This window comes from Amblyraja radiata, chromosome 7, assembly GCF_010909765.2.
Source record: "Amblyraja radiata isolate CabotCenter1 chromosome 7, sAmbRad1.1.pri, whole genome shotgun sequence".
Lineage (NCBI taxonomy): Eukaryota > Metazoa > Chordata > Chondrichthyes > Rajiformes > Rajidae > Amblyraja > Amblyraja radiata.
The window spans coordinates 44,977,755-45,000,473 of record NC_045962.1 but is presented as its reverse complement, the minus strand read 5'-3'; the positions used below and the strand labels follow the sequence as shown (position 1 = coordinate 45,000,473).

At 43.9% G+C, this 22,719-nt stretch overlaps 1 protein-coding gene across 2 annotated transcripts in view; it reads left to right on the top strand.

The window, feature by feature from the left end:
• The window catches only part of pard3b (par-3 family cell polarity regulator beta), a 1,048,449-nt gene that overhangs the window by 504,278 nt on the left and 521,452 nt on the right, over window positions 1-22,719 (top strand). The window lies entirely within an intron of this gene.

Below are 22,719 nucleotides of genomic sequence, written 5' to 3'. Positions count from 1 at the left end.
ACCTTGAAGAGATATCGCAGTGGAGTAGACAAAGTGTTCAAAAGGGAACTGCAGATGCTGGAATATCGAAGGTACACAAAATTGCTGGGGGAACTCAGCGGGTGCAGCAGCATCTATGGAGCGAAGGAAATAGGCGACGTTTCGGGCCGAAACCCTTCTTCAGACTGATAGGGGGTGGGGAAAGAAAGAAGGACAAAGGGAGGAGGAGGAGGAGCCCGAGGGCGGGCGGATGGGAGGAGACAGCTAGAGGGTGAAACTGTCTCCGGAGAGAGGAGGAGAACTTCTTCAAAGTAGGCATACCTTGAAGAGATATCGCAGTGGAGTAGACAAAGTGTTCAAAAGGGAACTGCAGATGCTGGAATATCGAAGGTACACAAAATTGCTGGGGGAACTCAGCGGGTGCAGCAGCATCTATGGAGCGAAGGAAATAGGCGACGTTTCGGGCCGAAACCCTTCTTCAGACTGATAGGGGGTGGGGAAAGAAAGAAGGACAAAGGGAGGAGGAGGAGGAGCCCGAGGGCGGGCGGATGGGAGGAGACAGCTAGAGGGTGAAACTGTCTCCGGAGTTCTCCTCCTCTCTCCGGAGACAGTTTCACCCTCTAGCTGTCTCCTCCCATCCGCCCGCCCTCGGGCTCCTCCTCCTCCTCCCTTTGTCCTTCTTTCTTTCCCCACCCCCTATCAGTCTGAAGAAGGGTTTCGGCCCGAAACGTCGCCTATTTCCTTCGCTCCATAGATGCTGCTGCACCCGCTGAGTTCCCCCAGCAATTTTGTGTACCTTCGATATTCCAGCATCTGCAGTTCCCTTTTGAACACTTTGTCTACTCCACTGCGATATCTCTTCAAGGTATGCCTACTTTGAAGAAGTTCTCCTCCTCTCTCCGGAGACAGTTTCACCCTCTAGCTGTCTCCTCCCATCCGCCCGCCCTCGGGCTCCTCCTCCTCCTCCCTTTGTCCTTCTTTCTTTCCCCACCCCCTATCAGTCTGAAGAAGGGTTTCGGCCCGAAACGTCGCCTATTTCCTTCGCTCCATAGATGCTGCTGCACCCGCTGAGTTCCCCCAGCAATTTTGTGTACCTTCGATATTCCAGCATCTGCAGTTCCCTTTTGAACACATATTGATTAGTCCCTTCTTAATGCAGAATTCATGATGACCCAGAATCATTTGACAAAAGATGCCTGTCATCTTATGTTGCACTTTACCAATATTAAATTCTCTGCCATTGTTATTCTAGATTGTCACACGCTGATACTGCTTTTTCTTTTGAGTACCATGCAGTTGATTTCAATTGTATTACATTTTATTTTAACCCCTCAGGAGTTTGTTCCATATGTATTCCTCTCTCTTGAGAGATCATACTGTAAATGCTACCTGTCTTCAAGCTATTGAGAGTGATATTTGGAGGTGGTTGCTTCCGCTGAAGTGTGCTCAAACTTCTGCTCATGATCAATATTGGGTTGCCACTTCCGAGTTAAAGACAGGTACAGCACAGAATTTAGCTCTTTCCCCACAAAATCCACACAGACAATCAACCACCCATTTACTCTAATCCTACTCTGATCCCATGTTTTATTCTCATCAATAGTCTCAGATTCTACCACACTCCTCCACATGAGGGGCAAATTACAGTGTCTAATTAACCTACCAACCTGCATGCCTTTGGAATGTGGGAGGAATCAGGTTCTAGATTAATGTTTGGGTTAAAACACACGAAAATTGAAGTCACAAAGTTTCTGAATAATTACATTTTCCTTTAAACACATTTATTGTTTAATTAGAAAATTTGCTGGAGGTGGAGTTGGAAATGAACAGCCCATTCATTTTCCAATTGGTGTAGTAGGGGAAGGTGCTGAGTGGATAGACGTGTTAAAAACCAATAGTGGTAGTATGAGGACGTGGGATCATATGACCATGTGATAAGAGCCCAGGATTTGCCCAACTAATATTGGCAAACTCAAGATAAGTGAATAGTTTCATCACTGATTAAGGTTGACTTGCTCCTAAACTGATAGGCTTCCAAATTAAATGTCTTGCTCCAGATTTATATGTTTTTCATCTCTGACTGGATTAGTGTTCTTGTTACTCAAACTGGAAGAATGTCAGGAAGTGATTTTAGAAACATTCGGACTAACATTTTGTTTACAAGCGTGAAGAAAAAACTTGCAATTAGAAAGTGCCTTTCACTACCTCAAGAACTAATTGTCAAGTACACCAATGAGCAATGAAACTCTTTGTTCAGATGAAGCGCATAGAGTAAACAGTATATAAGATAATGATAGATACAGCAATAAATACAACGTCAAATGCGAAGAAGCAGAATGGGGCAAAAATTGTATTGCAATCTGAAGTAGTTAACAAAAAATTAAAGTTAACTGTGAACACTGCCAGCTGACCAAAGATGAAATTCAACCATGTCAGGAAGTAGTAGATCTGTGTACAATATTATTTAATGGTTTGCCATAACTGTTGGGGACTGGCCAAAGCCTGAGGAGAAAGGTGTTTACATTGGTGTTCCAAGACTTATGTCCAATCTCCTGCTAAGGTTTGGAAGACATTTTAATGTATATCTATTTTTGCATGTATATAGATACAAAAACATACACAAATAATGAAAAATATTAGTTCATCCATCAAGACAGCTCAGCTCCGCTCTCTTATGCTTGCTCTTGTGTGGTTTTGCTCTCTCGTGCACTGTTACACACTTGCTCGCATGATCTCACTCTCACAGACACACACTCTTAAATTATCATGCCTTCTTTTGTATTTGTACACTCTGCATTCTCTTGTATTTGTACACGCTGCATTTCGCTCTTTCGACAAGGTCGGTGGGTGCGCTGTGAGTCGGCAGCCCAGCCAGCAGCATGTCCATTATCTCACTTTTTTCTTCTTTTTTTTAGTGTGTCCAAATGTCTGTTTGAGTGTCTCTCGGTATGTCTTGTGTGGGGGGTGGTGGGGAGGGGAAAGGGGGGACCCGCTTTCAGTCACCTCCTCCACGGAGAGGCGACTTTTTCCATGTCGCCTCCCTCGCAGCCTAACACCATGGATTGGAGCGGCCTTTCCCGGAGTCGGGCCCAGAGCTACAGCAGCGGGCGCAGCGTGGACTTTCCATCACGGAGTGAGACGAACCCTTGCTGGGAGTCGCCAGAGAGGAGTGCTCCGATTGCTGGCCTGGTGACTTTGGCATCATGGGGCTGTGGTTTGCGGAGCTTCTAGCTGCGGGCATGTGGTGGACTTACCATCTGGAGCCTGGGATCCCTCGCCGCGGATTGCCAGAGAAGAGCTCCGACCGCCAGCCTACAGCCTATAACATCTTGAAGCCGAGGTCTCCGATAAGAAAGCGCCGATTCGGGACATCCAAGCCGCGGAGTGCATTGACCGTCCCGACGTCGAAATTTCAAATCATTCCGACGAGAGGGCCTGTACATCCGGCCGTCCGTAGCGGCGACTACGGAATGTTTATGGCCCCGACCACGGGTGAACATATGAGGAGGACTGGCTGAACTTTGTGCCGTCCACCACAGTGAGGAATGCTGTGGTGGGTGTTTGTGATAAATCTTATTGTGTATTGTGTGTCCTTTTTAAGTGTATTGCTGCTGGCAAATTCATTTCACTGGCAAATTCATTTCACCTTCGGGTGTATGTGACGAATAAAATTGACTTTGATCTTGTGTCACTCTTGTAGACCCAGAAACCTACGCTGTTTCATCCCATCCTCCTTCCCACTCCATTCCCACCTTTGTCCTTCCATTCATTCTCAGTCTCCCATCAAACCTGAAGGGCTGAATCTCTCGCGTGAGAAAAGATGGACAGATGCAAATTTCCATTTTGTATAATTAGTCTTAGCTGAATACAATGGTTCAGTTTGTAACAGGTACCGTTCTTCCTATAGCTGAGGCTTCAGAGAAGCTTTTATTTTTGTTTGTGATAATTTTATGTTTCCTCCTCGGATTAATGTAAAGATCAGCTGTGTAATGAATCTTATTTCCTCTGGAACATGAGTGTGAAGCTTAATACTTTGGCCAATTCAATGTTGACTGGCAGTTTTATTCAGAAAGGGTTATATGCCAATCGGTGTGAAAAGATGAAAATGCACCAGCAAACATTTTGCCATCCTTCTCCACTTCTAGTAAATCCTTTCAAGAAGACTGTTGCATTATGTTATTCCTTCCGATAAACTCTTTCACTTGCTTCCAGTGGGAGCAAAGACGTCAAGGACCAGTCACCTGAGCCTGAGACCATGCATTCACCTACATATTCAACTTCTCACCTGCTTGATTTCTTCCCCTGGTCTGGGCTCTGAACCCGCTGTGTCTATGAGGTTTATTTCACATTTTACTTCGGAGTCACGTGAGTGACTACGTGAAGAACCCCGCTTACGACGCATGCGTGTCATATCGCTACACGCATTGCAACGAGTCGACACGGGGGGAGGACGTCCCCATTAACGGGAGAAGAATAAAGCCGGCAGAAGGCAGGTAAGGGACTCTGCGTTTCTATCTTTAATAGGAGAAATGGACAGAGTAAGGAGAAAACGGACTGCGAAAAAACTGCCAGAGGGAAGTTGCCAAGGGACGGACATCGGGCAGAAACAGCAGCCGACGGCACAAGAAACCTCGGTGGAGGAGTCAGCTGTGCCGGAATTGGTTCCCGCACCAGTAAAAACTACTTCTGGGCCGGGCGGGAAGGTCCTAAGGAAGACTCACCATCTGGAAGACGAGTCCGACTTGGAGCAGCCGCGGGCGGCCAGTACCTATGAATACCGGGCCCGGGCTGAGCGGGTGCGTTTTTGGATTCTAGGATGGCAGCCAGTATAAATTATATGTCTGACCATCAGTTACAAACACAAACCTTTACAGAGACTCTGGCTAGACATCTGCCCCCAGGGAATTGTAATTCTCTACAAGTACCCAGCGTGAACCAATGTATATGGAAGCATATGGGGAAGGCCACCCGAACACACGACTTGAAAATCCAGAAAGCCTTAAAAGGGCTTACAGCGGGGATCACAGCCTTTGCCCGCACCCTGGAGAAAACAGAATTAACAAAGGATCACCAGGACGCTTTAGCTTTGTTCTGTAATGTCCAATTTGAGCTGAATAGCATGAGGAAGAGTGCTATTCAGCCAGCATTAGACCCGAAGTTCGCGGTGATTTGCAAACAGAGAGCCCTCAAACCTCCAACCCTATTGTTTGGAAAAGATTTATCTAAACAGGTTAAAGAGCTTGATGAGGAATCAAAGACATTGGGGCTCATTAAGACTAGTGCAAAGTCTTACTTTGGGCAAAGATACCAACCATATGGACCACCTAGAAGAGGGGCGTTTAGTGGTGGCAGTGCTAAACCCAGATACAACCCGCAGCAGCCTTTTTTAGCGTATGGCCAGGGACGACCACCCTGGAAGATGCGGGAGCCTCAACCTCCAACACAACCTCTAAAAACAGAGCCCCCCTTTACAAAGAAACCAAGGAAATAATTCAAAAACCACCAGTAACCATGGAGGTAGGTGGGTCTGGTTCTCTTATAATAAAGGGGAGCACGAGAGTTGGAGGCTGCAATATTATACGAAAGAATGGAATAAGATCACAAGAGACTCGTATATTCTAAACAGTATTCAGGGTTATCTGATAGAATTTATTCATTAAAATAACCTTCCAGTGCAACATATACCAGAAGGCACATCGTACTCACGGAAGCCGAACAATCTATAGCTCACATCGAGCTGCAAAGATTGCATACAATAGGCGTAGTTGAGCATACAATACATGAGCCATTAGAATTTGTACCTAACATATTTATTAAAAATAAAAAAGATGGGGGTTGCCGGATAATCATTGATCTGTCAACCCTAAACACATTTGTTCAATATGTTCATTTAAGATGGATACCTTTATCACTGCTAAGAATTAGTGTCAACAGGGTGCTATATGGCAAGCATTCACTTAAAAGATGCTTACTATACAGTACCCATTAGAGGTGAACACAGACGGTATTTGAAATTTAACTGGATGGGGTCAACATAACCATAGGATATGGCATATCTAGACGACATTTTCATTGTTGGCAAAACTTACGGATTGGTTGGGGAGCCACTAATTCCGTTTCTAGCTGTGGAGGGAGATGGAAGACACAGGAGGCAGTTTTACTTAACACACGTGGTATAAATTACCTAGAGATGTTAGGGGCTTTTTATGGCCTTAAGTCATATTGCTCAGGCATTGAGCACTAGCATGTTCGGTTACAAATTGATAATACCACTGTGGTGGCATATATAAATTATATGGGTGGAAATATATCGACATCTTGTGATGAATTGGCAAATTCAATTTGGCTATGGTGTATCCAAAGATATATTTGGATATCGGCTACATACCTACCAGGGAAACTAAATTCAGTGGCAGACACCAGGTCACGTACATTTAAGGAAAACACGGAATGGATGTTGAATAAAAAGGTATTTACTGAAATTACAGCAAAATATGGTACACCAGATATTGATCTTTTTGCGTCCAGGTTGAATCACCAACTACCAAGGTATGTGTCATGGGAACCAGACCATGGGGCAGAAGCAACAGATGCATTCTCTCTGCATTGGGGGAAATGGCTTTTTATGCATTTCCTCCTTTCTGCCTCATCAATCGGGTACTAAGGAAAATTCCGATTGGCCTACTCAACCATGGTTCTCGGTTATACAGGGAATGGTATTAGAACCATGTACCATTATGAGGCATAGCCCTAATTTACTGATTCATCCAGTAACACAGGGTAGTCACCCATGCCATAATAGTATGAATTTGTTGATTTGTAGAGTCTGAAAGACCCACTACTTGGCATGGGACTGTCAGACAGAACTATGAATATGATCATATCAGCTCAAAGACTGTCTACAAAAAAGCAGTACTTAGGACACATAAAAAAATGGGGGAAGTACTGCTTTGATAACAACCTTGATCAAAGAGCCAAGGACATTCCGGCTGTATTGGAATTTTTGACAAGCCTGCATTGTGATGAAGGATTAGGCTACAGTACCATCAATAGTGCCAGAAGTGCTCTTTCCAATTATTTATCGCTAGGAACGGAGCGGCACTCAGTGGGAACGCACCCCCTGGTAACTAAACTCATGAGGGGCATATTTAATGCGAAACCCCCTAAAACCAGGTACTCCCGAATCTGGGATGTGGGTGTCGTTTTGACCATGCTGAGAAGCTGGTCGCCTACTACAGCATTATCACTTGAAAAACTCACTATGAAGATGGTTATGCTGATGGCGTTGGTTACTGCACAACGAGTCCAGTCATTACACAAACTGAGGCTGGACTGCTTGATGATCTGCCCTGAAAAACTGGTGTTTGTCATTAATGATCTCATAAAACAAAATAGACCGGGGTCATCGGGGCAAGTAATAGAATTTATGGCGTACCCGAATGATGAACGCCTGTGTATAGTCACACATATCCTACTATACATGGAATACACAAAAATTATTCGAGGGCAGGAAATGGCTCTGCTGATTTCATACAAGAAACCACACAAAAGGGTGACGACCCAGACTATCTCAAGGTGGCTGAAAAATGTCTTAAAGATGGCGGGGATAGACACTAATGTTTTTAAATCTCACTCCACCAGGGCTGCAGCAACATCCGCAGCAAAAAATCTGGAGGTGCCAACAGACCAAATCCTCAGGATGGCAGGATGGTCATCTGAAAAGACATTTCAGAGGTTTTATAACAAACCAGTTTTGGATCTATCATCGTTTTCAGAAAGACTCTTACGTTCAATAATATAATTTGCCCAAAAAAACAATGGGCTATGATTTCAATTTAATAAATGTATTTTTTCGTAACATCATACAGTTTTGTATGGAGGTGTTTTAAAAATTGTTAACAATACTTCTCCCAATAATCAAGGCAGACGTGAAGCATGGACTCATTCCACGGCATGAGGTCACAGAGCTTTAAAATCTACACGTAGTCACTCACGTGACTCCGAAGTAAAATAGTAAGATTAAACGAGAACTTACCAGTTTGAAGTTTGATCTGTATTTTATGAGGAGGAACGTTGAGGGAATACGTGCCCTCCGCTCCCACCCTCCTATGATCATATCATAAACTGGTATCTCTTTCATAATCTTACTATGTTAGGTCATTATAGGATATCTGTGACCTCACACCGCTGCTTTGAAGAATGACACGCATGCGTTGTAAGCGGGGTTCTTCACGTATTCCCTCAACGTTCCTCCTCATAAAATACAGATCAAACTTCAAACTGGTAAGTTCTCGTTTAATCTTACTATTAACCTTCTTCCCAAAGAATTGATCATTGCAAATCCTTCTTTTTTGTTCCACTAACAAGTAAATTCTTCCCTCTTTTCCAGTGCTTTAACTTTATAATCAATCATGCTCAGCCTGTTCCTTAAAATCCACAGTGTATTTGCAGTCAAATGGGAGATCTTTCCTCCAGCCTTTGAATTGAGGCCATAGGTTTCCCTAGCTGAATATTTAAATTTGTTGCACTATAATGGCACAAGGTTAGTCATCATCACGTGAAGATGGGAAGACATCTCTCCAGCTTTCGACACAATAAAACTCATCATTCTCCTCCAGTCCCATTCTGCCATTGTGACTGTAGCTCCAGTCTCTCCATTAATGCTTGCTCTTCCTTCACTCCTTCCACTTCCAAACACATCTATTTCCTACTCAGCCCCTAATTACAAATGCTCTTCCTTGTTTTTAATGCCCTTAGTTATGTTTCCAAGGATTATCCAAATAAGCATTTTGAGCAAAAATAAATTTATATTGGGTCACATTAGAACAGATTTCCCCAATGCTTGGTCACAAATATTTTTTTAAAGTCTACCTTAAAGGACAATAGAAGAGAAACAGTGAGGTTTAATGAGACAAATTAAGACATGGCTGAAGAGAGCTTGACATGGACAGCAGAAGTCATTGCTGTCGAACGCAGATTGAAGGAAATTGGAACTATTTTGCTCAAATTTTTCGGTGCTAGAGTAAAATGTGAGGCGAAAATCTCTTTCCCTGAGCTCTGTCCCATTAGGAAATGCACATGCTTGTGTGGAATGATTTTAAGTACTGCACATTGCAGGAAGAGGAAAGCATTCACTTAAGAATTCATTCTTTGTTAGGAAGTCAGGCCAATTGGTGCACTGCTGATTCCTATTTTCACCCTGGTAGTTAGGCACCGTTCTGAAGATGATTACATGCATGCTAAAACATGCTACTCAGATTTTCCATCTTGGATAGATGAAATTTTCGATGTTGCAATTACTTTAGATGTCATTCCGTTGAAAAGACATTTTGTGGTTTTCAGAAAATTCAAGATGCAATGGTGTTTATCATTTGTTTGGAAGTTGCTAGATTTACAAGCTGGTGCCATTCTTGAATTGAAAATCAAGGCTTGACTAAACTCTCAATTCTAAAGTATCGACTAAAGCACTGTTCTTTTAGCTCCATCTCTCTACATAAGATATGTGAGAATTTGGTCCTTGAACATAATTTCATTCAATTAGCTTTTTAAAATATCGGTAAGGGAATAATTGCCCAGGTTTTCCTGCAGACTCAATTATCAGTCAGTCAGTAGACTCATTTATCTAACAGTTAGCAAGGGCCAGTTCCTGATTAATCATGACTGTAATATCCTTAGGAAGCTGGTCCCTTGAATGACAGCTGTATCCTCGAAATTTAGATGAATTATTTCAAGTCTCTGGGAAACAAGAATTTGAACATTTAAACAGGAACTCAAGAAAATACTTTTGAATCAGAAATGAAATAAATTGATTTAAAGAAATTCACATAAATAAATCAATGCCAATCTATTTTTACCTCCTAGATGTATTTCATATGTGCTTTTAATGTGAAATAAAGCTACAGTACAATTCACAAGGGAGAATATGAGATGCTGGGATGAAATTAGGAAGCAGAGGTAGGGGAGGTGCCTGGATGTTTTCACGGAATGATGGGCTGTGACAGGTTTTTAAAGCAAATAAAAACATACAAGAAAATAGGATCAGGAGAAGGCAATCTGGTCTCTTCAAGCCTGCCTCACCATTCAATATGATCCTTGCCTCAACTCCTCCTATGCCATATCTCCACATCTCCACTTCAAATACTTATGAGCTAGCCTTCACAACTCTCTGAGGAACAGCATTCCAGAGTTCAACACTCTGTGCAAGAAGAAACTTCCACAGAGGAAGTAATGACTAGCCCCTTTGAAGTGTTTGGAATACGGTTTTGAAACAAGCAACACTGAGGTGGTGAATGGCCTTGCAATCAAAATGGATGCTCAAATGCCTGGACAGCAACAAGAATTTAGGAGAGTACACATAGTTTTGCGAGGAGACAGAGTTAGATTGGGAAGAATCTGAAGCTGAGTATTTTAAATTGATTAGTTCCAGCACCCTATGGATAGTTTCAAGTCAAGTGCCTAGGAAGACTTGGAACCTGTGAAAATGGATTGTGGATATGCAATATTTTGTATGGTGCAGGTGGCTATGTTTGCATGTTACATGCAAATGTAGGTGTTTGTGGAACAAAACCCAAAGTGCTGGAGGTTAGGCAACATGGACAGATGATGTTTTGGGTGAAACAGCTGAGGGGGGTTTCATTGGCAGATGGGTGGAGTAAGTGACAAATGCTAAATGTGAAAAGGAGACAAAAGTGTGTCAGATGAGGAGAGAAGAGGAGTGAAATGTTGCCAAAGGGCAGGATATGGTGGTGGTGGGGGTGGGTGTGGGGGGGGGGGGGGGGGGAGAAGGATATTAAAGAAAATGGGAATGGAAGATGAATATACGAAGGAGAAGATAGGAGCAGGTGGACTGGATAGTGGGTGTTTGGGAGAAATAGGTATGGCAAGGGCTAGAAGGATGACAGGAAAGAGAGAGGGGATAACAGGGTTTACTTGAAATTTTAGTTTAGTTTAGAGATGCACCGTGGAATCGGGCACTACGGCCCATGGAGTCCGTGCAACCCAATGATCACCCATATACTATTTCTGTCCTACACATTAGGAACAATTTACAAAAGCTCATTAACCTACAACCATGTCTTTCAAATGTGGGAGAAAAGCAGAGCACCTGGAGAAAACCCACGAGGTCACAGGCAGAACATCCAAACTCTGTACAGACAGCACCCGTAGGCAGAATCGAATTCAGATCTTTGGCACTGTAAGGCAGCAACTTTACTGTTGCACCACTGTGCTGCCCTTTTTAGAATTCAATGTTCATAGTGCTGAGTTGCAAGCTACCCAAGCGGAACATGACGTGCTGTTCCTCCAGATTGCATCTGGCCTCACTCTGGTAATGAGAAGGGGAATAAAAATAGTTTGTAACTGGGAGATTCAGCGGCTTTGGATAAAGTGCAAGGTTTCAGCAAAACAGTTACCTAGCTTATGCTTGGTCTCACTGATGTAAAGGAGGCCACATCGAGAGCATCAAATGTTTGAAGGAGTGCATGTGTACCTCTGTCTCATTGAGAAGGGTTGCTGGGGTCCCTGGATGGTGGTGAGGGAGGAGGTATAAGGCGAGGTTATATATCTCCTGTGCTTGCAGGGGAAAGTACTTGGGCAAGGGTTGGTTTGGGTAGGATGGGATGTGGGAACAAGGAGTTGCAGAGGGATTGGTTGCTGTGGAAAATGGAAAGAGGATGGAATGGGAATATGTGACAGATGATGGGATCACGCTGAAGATGGAGTTTATGGAGACTGACAAACAGGGATTCAATGTTTATTTGTAAGGGTTTCACCAATGGCAAAGAAGAGCTTCACACATTTTCAGACAATGCTGGATGTCTGCATTAACTCATTTTTGTCTCTTGGAGTAACCTCCCAAACCGACAGTCCCCCTACCATTGAAATAATACAATTGCCTCTTCCTCCAACCTGCCAACCTGCCAACCAATGTCTCCTCTTTGTAATCCATTTTCCCTGTCAGCTAAAATGCTTCAAAATCATCATTATGAACAAGTTAAAGGGAGCTGAATTAACAGCTTTAACAGATATAGCTATTAACCTTTCGCGGTTCAGTGTGTAATTATAACAATCTAGTTGTTTTGGTTTCCCAATACCGTGGTTGCACCCATTTCTTCCCTCCTTTCTATCTCACCAGCTTCTCTGAAACCGTTAAACTACTTATAAGGAATTACGTTTAAAAAAATAAATTAATTTTGCTACCAGATACTTGAGTGATAAGCAGGCTCTATTTTTTTTTGAATGGCACGTTATTCTTTATGTCACGGGGCTAGCGGAAACACTGAATTGTGGGTTGAATGCACGGAGTGACTCCGTGTGACTCCTGTTTGATCGACTGCTTAGTCGCCTAATATTTCCTGTTTTGACTTTTACTTTCTGCCTGATCGTTACTGTGCGGAACTATTTTTCTGCCTTAAACATGTAGTGCACGTTGCCTCTCGAGCAAACTAGTCTTTGGAGTTGTCGCTCAGAGAAGGACATTATTCCATTCTACCTGCTTCAGAAGGCCAATGTGCCTAATGGGAGATAGTGATCAAGAGAAGGAGTGTAGAATGCAGTTTTATTTGTCCAAGATATTCCTCTTGACAAAAGTGAACCATGCGAAACTACGCTCATGGCTTGGGATTTAAGGAATAAGTACTGCTCATTATGCCAGTCATTCGTCTGGAAGACTTGAGGGAATAAGTCCCCGAGGGTGTGTCATATAGTGCTAGAGGCAACCCTTGCAGGCATACTTCAATGGTCTAGCATGAATGGTGCTAAATAGAGTTAAAGTAAACCTCACAAGACACAGGTAAAATACAACCTCTTCTTTGTTGGCGCAAAGGTGAGGCAATTATTGTTTTCCATTTGCTTTGTGCCTAAAATCCTTGTCTCATGTGGTGACACAGCCAGTATTTAATCAGGCCAATAATATACAGAATAGGACATATACTGAAAGGAATATGATTTGTATCTTGTTTCAAATTAAGATTCACTTTACTCATTCCCACCAATTTACCACAATTTTCCCCTCTCTGTGCACAATGATACTTCTTTCTTTTCTCCTTCCACTATCTTACCTTCCCACCCCTAAACTTGCCATTTTGTTACTAATAACCCAAATCCTTCAGGATAGTATTCTGGACGTGTTCTTGAGGATTTATTGAAAGTGAGCTCAACTAGTTTTTTAGAATGTACGCAACATAATTCCAATCAGATACACAGTCAGTGTCTCAAATGATAAAAAATCTCAGCACGGCAGGCCACTTTCTACACCATATATAAACATAATCCAGCCGAGCTTCACACTATGTTGCCTTGGCTCAGAACATATTGAAATGTTGGAATACAATGCAAACGTGGACTGTCATGTCCTGAGGAAATCAACGCATCATAGTTTTATACTGAAACATTGCCGAAAAAGGATTTTTTCCCATTTTTTTACCAAAAGCACACTTAGTTCATGAACATATCACTATACAGTACAAATAACCAAAGAAGGTGAGTTTCCTGCATTTTCAGCTGCCTCAGATTCTGTAACTTGACACCCAAAGTTATGATTTCTGGTTGCTATTTCTTTCTATTTTGAGACTTTTAAATAGTTTTGAAGGCCGTCATGTCCTTGGAACCTATTACACTAGAAAGTGAAAAGATTTGACAGTTGAATTTTCTTAAGCATATAAAGTAATCATAACATATTTAAATGATGGTTTGAAGGTTTCAAATTCTTAACTTTCTGCATCAATAAAGAAGGGAAAGGAAGGAAAATGGCACCTACTCAGATTTTCTCTCTTTTCCCAATTGCAATGCTGATTTCCGGTCATTATACTCTGAATATACATTCTGACATATGACTACATTTCCTGAAAATTATGATTGCATAAGTTCCCGCTTGGGTAGAGAACAGCATAATATTTGGCGTTATTTTTGTTAAAATCGGATGGAATAAATTTTAAATCTTACTCCATTTGAATTTTCCCATGTGTTTGCTGATATATTTATAGAAATTAACATTGAAATATTTTATTTTTTAGTGTTGAACGGCACATTGCATTTCAAGTGTGTATAATTTCCATCTACCTCACATAGGTTATACGATATGTTTAGACTGCTTCTTCAGAAAAATTTCCAATTCACTTTGAAGAGTTTAGAGATTCCACTAAAAATAGACTGGAATTCTCACTGCAGAATTACGTTAATAAAGAAATATTCTAGAATTATTCTAGAGGAAACATCCCTCTTAAAGGAATCTTCATTATTAATTGGTATAATGATAATCTGGAAAGCCTAAGCTTAATCGCTGGTCTGCGCTGAATTAACTGTCGTAACACAAACAATGATCTATGATATTGCACTTGCATAGGATATGGAACATGAATATAACCCTAATTCCCAATTGCTGTCTCAGAATCATTTACTGGAAGTGTAGATGTGTAATGATGGAATTGCATATATGGTACCTTTTTAAAAACTCAACATGGTTCAATTAACTTGTCGGCTATGAAATATTTTTCTAAGTAGTCATTGTTGAATGTAGAAAACATAGTAAATTTACATATATATATGTCCAAAAAACGATGACCCATCTAAAAAACAACACCTTGAACAATGCAGCACTCACTTTGCATTACACATCAAATTTGCTCAAGTTTCTGGTTTGTTGGTTGAATCCACTATGTTATTATTGCAAAGAAGGCAGGAGAATGGGGTTGAGAGGGAAATATAGATCAGCCATGATTGAACGGCGGAGTAGACTCAAGGGGCTGAAAGTCCTTATCCTGCTCCAATGTCTTAAACATGATGATGCTAGTGAGCTGGAAAGTCTACGAATGGTCTTCAGTTTGGTATGAGAATATTGACCAAAGTTTTGGAAATATTTGATTGCCGTTCCTGCTGCTTGTGAAATTGGTGCCTAGCCAAGTCTGGGACCGGAGGAGGCAGTGGAAAAGTACTGTTTTTAAGTGATTAGGTTCACTTTACCTGATGATGTGCATTTGATATGTTTGGCTTTGATATTCGTGGCATGCATAATTGCAACGACAGAGTTTAGGACAACGTTACTGAGTAGGGAAATCAAGCTGATGTCAGTTCAGCTGTTGATAAAAGATAATTGCTTGTTTATGTGATCACTCAGAAGCACTATTACCAAATTCCCAGAAGGGTGGAAAGCCACCAGCATCTCTGATATTGCTCACATTTTGTGGAGCAAAAGTAAATAGCAAATAGTTTATTTAAGCATTTGTATGTCTCTAATTTCTATTGTTCTGTTTTTGTCTTGCTTGGCAAAATCTATCCTAATTTCAAATACCTATCTGAGGGCTAACAACACCTTGAATCTTCCTGCATTGCACATGATAACTCCAGTTCCTCCCTTTTTGCGGTCTGCGGATAAAGTATCTAAATTGTTTGCAACACCTTGCCATTTTCGTTCCTATCTGAACTCAAATGCGTTTGTTAAACAATCGCAATCTTATACACTGCGTTGCAAACAAAAAATAATGAAAGAGTCATAGAATATTATGATGAGACACCCATCAAAATATTTCCACTGAGAAGCTAAAATCATAATTTGTTTATTGTTAAATATTGACTATTGTGCTATAGAATGGCTGCTATTTGGACATTGAAAGATTGGCAGAAAAATTGCGCTAGGGTTTGGGTTTGGGTTGATGGGTTTATGCAGAAGAGAAATAAGTACCTATTTGCTGTGTAGCTGGAATGGAAAGTAATAATGAGCACTGCAGGAGATGAGCCAACAAGCCTAATGAATGCAAAAAAACAGCTCAGTACTAATGTCAGAAAGCACTACTTCATGTAAGGATTAGATGCAAGGCACTGCAGATGCTAGTTTAAAAAAAAAGACATAAAGTATTGGAGTAACTCAGTGGGTCAGGCAGTATCCTTGGAGAACGTGTAGGAGGTGGTGGCGCTGTTGAACAGCTGCGGCTTGCCTGCAGTCCGTCTGTTTTTACTTTTGTTGTTGTTTTTTTTTGTATTTTAATTAAATTTTTAGTTTTAGTTTATTAGGCTGTGTTATGTGTGGGGGGGGGGTGAAACATGTTTTTTGTCTCTTCCTTCGGGGGAATGCGACTTTTTCTTGTCGTATCCCCCTTCCCTGCCTCCGTCTGCGCTGAGGCCTAATGGCGGAGCTGGCGGTCTCCAACTGCGACTGACCTCGAGGCTCCGGAGACAGAGCCAGCCAGGACTTACAATGCGGGGCTGGCCGACTTCGGGGCTGAGGCGGCGGCGGCCCGACTCGGAGCTGAGGCTGTGGGACTCGGAGTTGAGGCGACGGGACTCGGAGCTGAGGCGGCGGGACTCGGAGCTGAGGCTGCGGGACTCGGAGTTGAGGCGACGGGACTCGGAGCTGAGGCGGCGGGACTCGGAGCTGAGGTTGCGTTCCGGCAGTGGCCCGACTCGGAGCTGAGGCTGAGGAACTCGGAGCTGAGGCAGCGGGACTCGGAGCTGAGGCAGCAGCGGCCCGACTCGCTGAGGCGGCGTTCCAGCTTTCGGCAGCGGCCCGAATCGGAGCTGAGGCGGCAGCGACATCACTTCGGAGGTCCACTGGACTGGAGGGCGGCATCTTCGGCCTGGATCGCCTCAGCGCAGAGGGAGAGCAAGGAGGGAAGAGACAGAGACTAAGACTTTTGCCTCCATCACAGTGAGGAGGTGCTTGGTGAACTCACTGTGGTGGATGTTAATTTGTGTTTATTGTATTTTTTGTTATTTATTATTATTGTGTATGACTGCAGGCAGGGAGAGGTAGAGGGAGAGGGGGAAGAGAGAGGGGTGGGGTACGGGAGGAGAGAGGGATGGGAGAGAGGTGTGGGGGAGGGGGAGGGAGGGGAGGAGGGAGATGGGGTAGGGGAGGGAGGGGGAAGGGTGTGGAGGGAGGGGGAGAGGGGTGGGGGGAGAGAGTGGGGAGGGAGAGTGGGAGGGGGAGGGGGGGAGAGAAGTGGAAGAGTGGGTAGGGAGGGAGGGGTAGATGGGTAGGGGGAATGGTGGAAGAGGGACAGAGGGGTAGGAGAAGGGGTGAGGGGAGGGAGGGGGAAGGGTGGAGGAGAGAGAGAGGTGGGAGAGGGAGAGGGGTGGGGTAAATGGGAGAGAAGTGGAAGAGTGGGGATGGAGGGGTAGGAGGCATGGTGGAAGAGGGACAGAGGGGTAGTGGGAAGGGGGCGGAGGGAGAGATGGAGGGGGGTGGGAGAGAGGGGGAAGGGGGGTGGGGGAGAGAGGGATGGGGTGGGAGGAGAAGGGGAGGAGAGGGAGGGGGGTGAGGAGAGGGAGAGGGAGAAGGGGAGGAGAGAGGGATGGGGAGGGGGAGAGAGGGGAGGGGGGAGGGGGAGAGAGGTGTGGGGGAGGGGGAAGATGGGGTACCACCTCCAGTTTAAATTCCATTTGGAATATTTTGGAGGACCAAGAAATCAAAAACCAAGAACGTGGATAGGTGATGTTTTGAGTTGGGACCATTCTTCAGATGTAGAGAGCGGATAAAATTAGAAGAGAGGAGAGGCAGAGCAAAGTGTGGCAGGTATTAGTAGATGAACACAGGCAAGGGGGGAGAGTTGATATGCGGATGGTTGGGTAAAGGCCCGATATGAAACAAAAAGGTGTGAGACCAAAGTAGTGAAAAGTTGCGAATTGTGAAGCCAGACGAAGGAATGTCGGGAGAGGGGGGCGGGGGGGAGAAAAAGGTGCCAGTCTAGGCGGGGAACAGGGGAGGGGAGGGGGATATTGTGGGGGAGGGGGGGGGGGGGAGGGGTTGTTAGTGATAATTGCTCGTTTCGGAAATGTCCTCATTCTTCAGGGAACGGGGGTTCCCCTCCCCTACTATAGATGAGGCTCGCACCAGGGTCTCTTCCGTACCCCGTAACACTGCTCTCTCTCCCCGTCCCCCCACTCGTAACAAGGGCAGAGTCCCCCTAGTCCTCACCTTTCACCCCACTAGCCGTCACATACAACAAATAGTCCTCCGTCATTTTCGCCACCTCCAACGTGACCCCACCACTCGCCACATCTTCCCATCTCCCCCACTGTCTGCTTTCCGCAAAGACCGCTATCTCCGTAACTCCTTTGTCAATTCTTCCCTTCCCACCCGCACCACCCCCTCCCCGGGCACTTTCCCTTGCAACCGCAAGAGATGCTACACTTGTCGCTTTACCTCCCCCCTCGACTCCATTCAAGGACCCAAGCAGTCGTTCCAGGTGCGACAGAGGTTCAGCTGCATCTCCTCCAACCTCATCTATTGCATCCGCTGCTCTAGATGTCAGCTGATCTACATTGGTGAGACCAAGCGTAGGCTTGGCGATCGTTTCGCCGAATACCTCCGCTCGGTCCACATTAACCAACTTGACTTCCCGGTGGCTCAGCACTTCAACTCCCCCTCCCATTCCGAATCCGACCTCTCTGTCCTGGGCCTCTTCCATGGCCAGAGTGAGCACCACCGTAAATTGGAGGAGCCGCACCTCATATTCCGCTTGGACAGTCTGCACCCTAGAGGCATAAACATTGAATTCTCCAATTTCCGGTAGCCCTTGCTGTCTCCTCTCCTTCTCAGTTCCCCCTCAACCCTCGGGCTCCTCCTCTTCCTTTTTCCTTTCTTCTCGCTGCCCCCCCCCACCCTCTATCAGTCTGAAGAAGGGTTTTGGCCCGAAATGTTGCCTATTTCCTTCGCTCCATAGATGCTGCTGCACCCGCTGAGTTTCTCCAGCTTTTTTGTGTACCTTGCAACATTATATATATTGTTTTACACTGCTTTTGCAGCAGCCCAATAGAAATGATGCATTTAAGGTCAGTTTGCAAAATCATTATATAAGTTATCAATTTAAGGGAAACATGGAGAACACCTGGACCATTTACCATTCTGCATATCAGTCTGAGCCTAGACTAGCTGATGCCAATCGAAGCCTGTAAAGTTCAGCTGACAAGGGTTAAGCACTTCTGACAAATGCAGGGATCCTCCATTTTGTAATGTCTTTAATTTAACCAATATTAACATTAGAGGTTATCTCAAATTGGAGAATTCAATAGTTATACCATTGGGTTGTAAGCTACCCAAATGAAATACGAGGTGCTGTTCCCTCAGTTTGCATATGGCCTCACTCTGGCAATGGAGGAGGCCCAGGACAGAAAGGCTCTCCCGGTTGCTGACCATTTTAGCTCCCCATCGCATTCCCATGCTGACCTTGCTTTCCTGGGCATCCTTCATTGCAAGAAAAGGATTGATGAAAAGGTCAAAATGTGGATTAAATTTGTCACCTCGATAAACTTGTAATTATCTTGTATCATCAAGGGTAGATTGATTGTGTTTATGACTGTCATCAATGTGTCAGCACTGGAAGTAAACTGCTCCATTTTTAACAGAGTTAAGGTCAGTCTTTTAGAAAAGAGTGACGTGCAATTTAATCCAGGCCATGATGGAAGCTCTAATTGAGGCTCCATAATGTTACATTTACTGCCCAAAAAAGGCGAGAAAGTGCCTGGACGTGATGTAATAAAAAAGAACCGTATATACTGGTAGACACAAAATGCTGAAGTAACTCAGTTTGATTCAGGCAGCATCACTGGATAGAATGGATATGTGATGTCTGGGGTCAGGACCTTTCTTCAGACATACCAGTATCTCATATTTTGCTTGGGCAGCTTACAACTCGGAGGTATGAATATTGATTTCTCTAACTTCAAGTAACCCCTGTACTCCCTCTCTCTCCATCCCTCCCCCACCCAAGTCGCACCAGGTTCCCATTCTCACCCAACAAATAGCTAACAATGACCTGTTCCGGGAATGCTGTCTGTTATTGCCGATTGTCCAGAAAGGGGGATAACCGAGTAAGGGGGGTAACTATTAACCAGCTTAACCGAAGGCTGGGAGGGAATAGACAATAGGTGCAGGAGTAGGTCATTCAGCTCTTCGAGCCAGCACCGCCATCCAATGTGATCATGGGTGATCATCCCCAATCAGTACCCCGTTCCTGCCTTCTCCCCATGTCCCCTGGCTCCGCTGTCTTTAAGAGCCCTATCTAGCTCTCTCTTAAAAGTATCCAGAGAACCGGCCTCCACCGCCCTCTGAGGCAGAGAATTCCACAGACTCACAACTCTCTGTGTGAAGAAGCGCAATGCTGGGTGGAGGGGGAATTTAAATCAGGGGGAATTTGTAGGCCGGGGAACAGTGGAGCCACACGCAGTGCGCCAGCACCTGCCCAGTCCTCAGGTTGCTTTCATGCTGCTCTCTCTCTCTGCTCCCACAACCAGAAGCGCACCGTGTGGCATCAGCTCATTGAGTAACCTGGCAGAAGTGGGGGGCAGCGCAACGGGAGCCTCGCACTATTACCAGGCTACCGAGGCATGTGTTGCCAGGGCGACATAGGTGCAGTGGCATGCACTGCACCCCGGGATGCAATGTTTGATGAAATGTTGGAACCTGTATCGAGCTGTACTGAGAACAAATTCCACCAGCCTGGCTGTGTGGTCATTAAAAAATACAATAACAATAACAATATAACCTCGCTTTGTTGCAGCCGCTGCAAACCCATGCCCAATGCATCGTGCTTCAAGGCTGTTTTTCTGCTTGCTGTCTCCCCACCGCTGCCTTCCCTCTACCTAATGCTGCGCTGTGCATCGCCCGCCAACTGCCATCACGGACGGATGCCTCAGTCCACTATAACCAAAATTTGTTATTAGGAGGTCCATAATAACCAGGATAGACTATATCATAAGAAGCTAGAGCAAGGCGATTTGAGAGGAGATTTGCAAGAGGAAAAAAATAAATTACACCAGTGGATAAGAAGGTGAATGAAAGTAGAAGATTGGAAATTGTCAGGTTATGCACGTTGACAGGAAGAATAAGATAACGAAGGATTTCTTAAATGTTGAGAAACTTAGAGACGATGCATGCTGACATGCTTGTTCATGAGATGCAGAAAAATAATTAGCAGGTGCTGCAAACAGTTTTGTATGCAAATAGATGCAGCCGTTATTTTGGGGAACTAGAATCCAGAAGAAAGTCTTATTGAGATCCTGCTGATCTTAGAAGAGACTTGATTTTGAGTACTGTGTGCAGTTTTGATCTCTGTAATTAAAGGAAAATATACTTGCTCTGGAGTTAGTGCAGTGAAAGTTCAGACCCAACTCACTCTGGAATCCAGTGGTAAAGAATGTCCTAAACCCACTGAAGTTGATATGAACAAGATGTGATTTCATTGAGACACAAGAGTACACACGAAAACAGGAACAGAAGTAGGCCACCGGGCTCCTCCAGCCAGCCTTGCCATTCAACATGATCACGGATGATCTACGCTGACCTCAAGCTCTTCTGTGCCATTTCACCATAACTCTCAATTTTGCAAATATTTAATTTTCTCCACCTTAAATATATTTAATGATCTGTCCTCTACCACCCCCAGGATGTCGAATTCATGAGAATCACCACCCCATGAGAAGAAATGTCTACGCATCTCAGTTTTAACTGACTGGCCCCTTATTTTATAGCAAATCCTCCTTGTTTGTGACTCTCCCACTCGAGAATATCTTCATGAGATTTTCTACCCTGTTAAACCCTCTTAAAATCTTATATGGTTGTAAAAGTTCACCCTTCATTCTTCTAAATTCCAAGCAATCCAGACCTAAACTGTCTAGCCTCATGATCGGATAACGTTTTCATCCCAGGAATTAGCCTGGTGAATCTCCTTTGGACTGCCTCCAATGCTATGATATCTTTTTTTTAGGGGACCCAAACCTTGCCTGGTATTCCAAGCGTGGCCTCATCCATTCCCCGTACAATTGTAACAAAACCTTCCTAATCTTTGCAATAAGGCTAACATGCTATTCCTCTTCTTAGCTATCGGTTGGCCTTGATTGTTAACTTTTTGTGATAGATCTCTCTCATCTTAACATCTGCAGTCTCTCTTCATTTATACAATAATCCACCTTTTGATTCCTATTACTGAAGTGCATGACCTCACATTTCCTCACATTAAACTTCTCCGTATTATACAAGATTTGGAGAAAGCTGCTACGAGTATGTTTCCTCTACAACAAGGGAGCATTCTCAGAATAAGTGATTGATCATTGTGGACTAGCAAGGTATCCCAAGCTTTGTCAAACAAAATCCGACACAACTGTATGAAGACATATTTGGATGGATGATTTTGTTCAAGGGGATAGATTTTGACGAGTTTGATAAAGGAGGAAAATAAGAGTGAAGTGAAAAGTGGGATGAAATTGCTATTCTTATTCATAGATTAAGTTTATAATGGAGGAACAACTAAATTGAAACATGCATCTCAACGAAACATGCATCTCAATATTTTGGGGCCAGAACTAATTTTCAGGTTAGTGAGGGGCAAGACTACAGGTTTAAAACTGAGGTATTGTTTAGCTACAAGCCAATAGAGATCAGCACCACAGGGTTAATGGTTGACCAGAAGCCTTTTGAGACGTGGCTACAGATATGTGGATGGATGCAAATTTGTAAAAAGCTAAATGAGGGAGATTGGCTAGAAGAGTGCTGGAATAATCAAATCTAATGATAACAAGGGCACTGATTAGAGTTTCGGCAGTAGATGGAGGTTTCAGTAAAGGTGGAGTTGGGCAAAATTATAGAGGTAAAAATAGGTTACTACAGAGATCTGCATCTCATTTCAGGATCATATGTGACTTTGTGATGGCATATAGTCTGATTCAATTTCAGATACTTAATGAGATACGGATGAAATTGCAGACGAGGGAACAGAATGAACAGAGTTCTTAATGGGCATCAAAGACAAT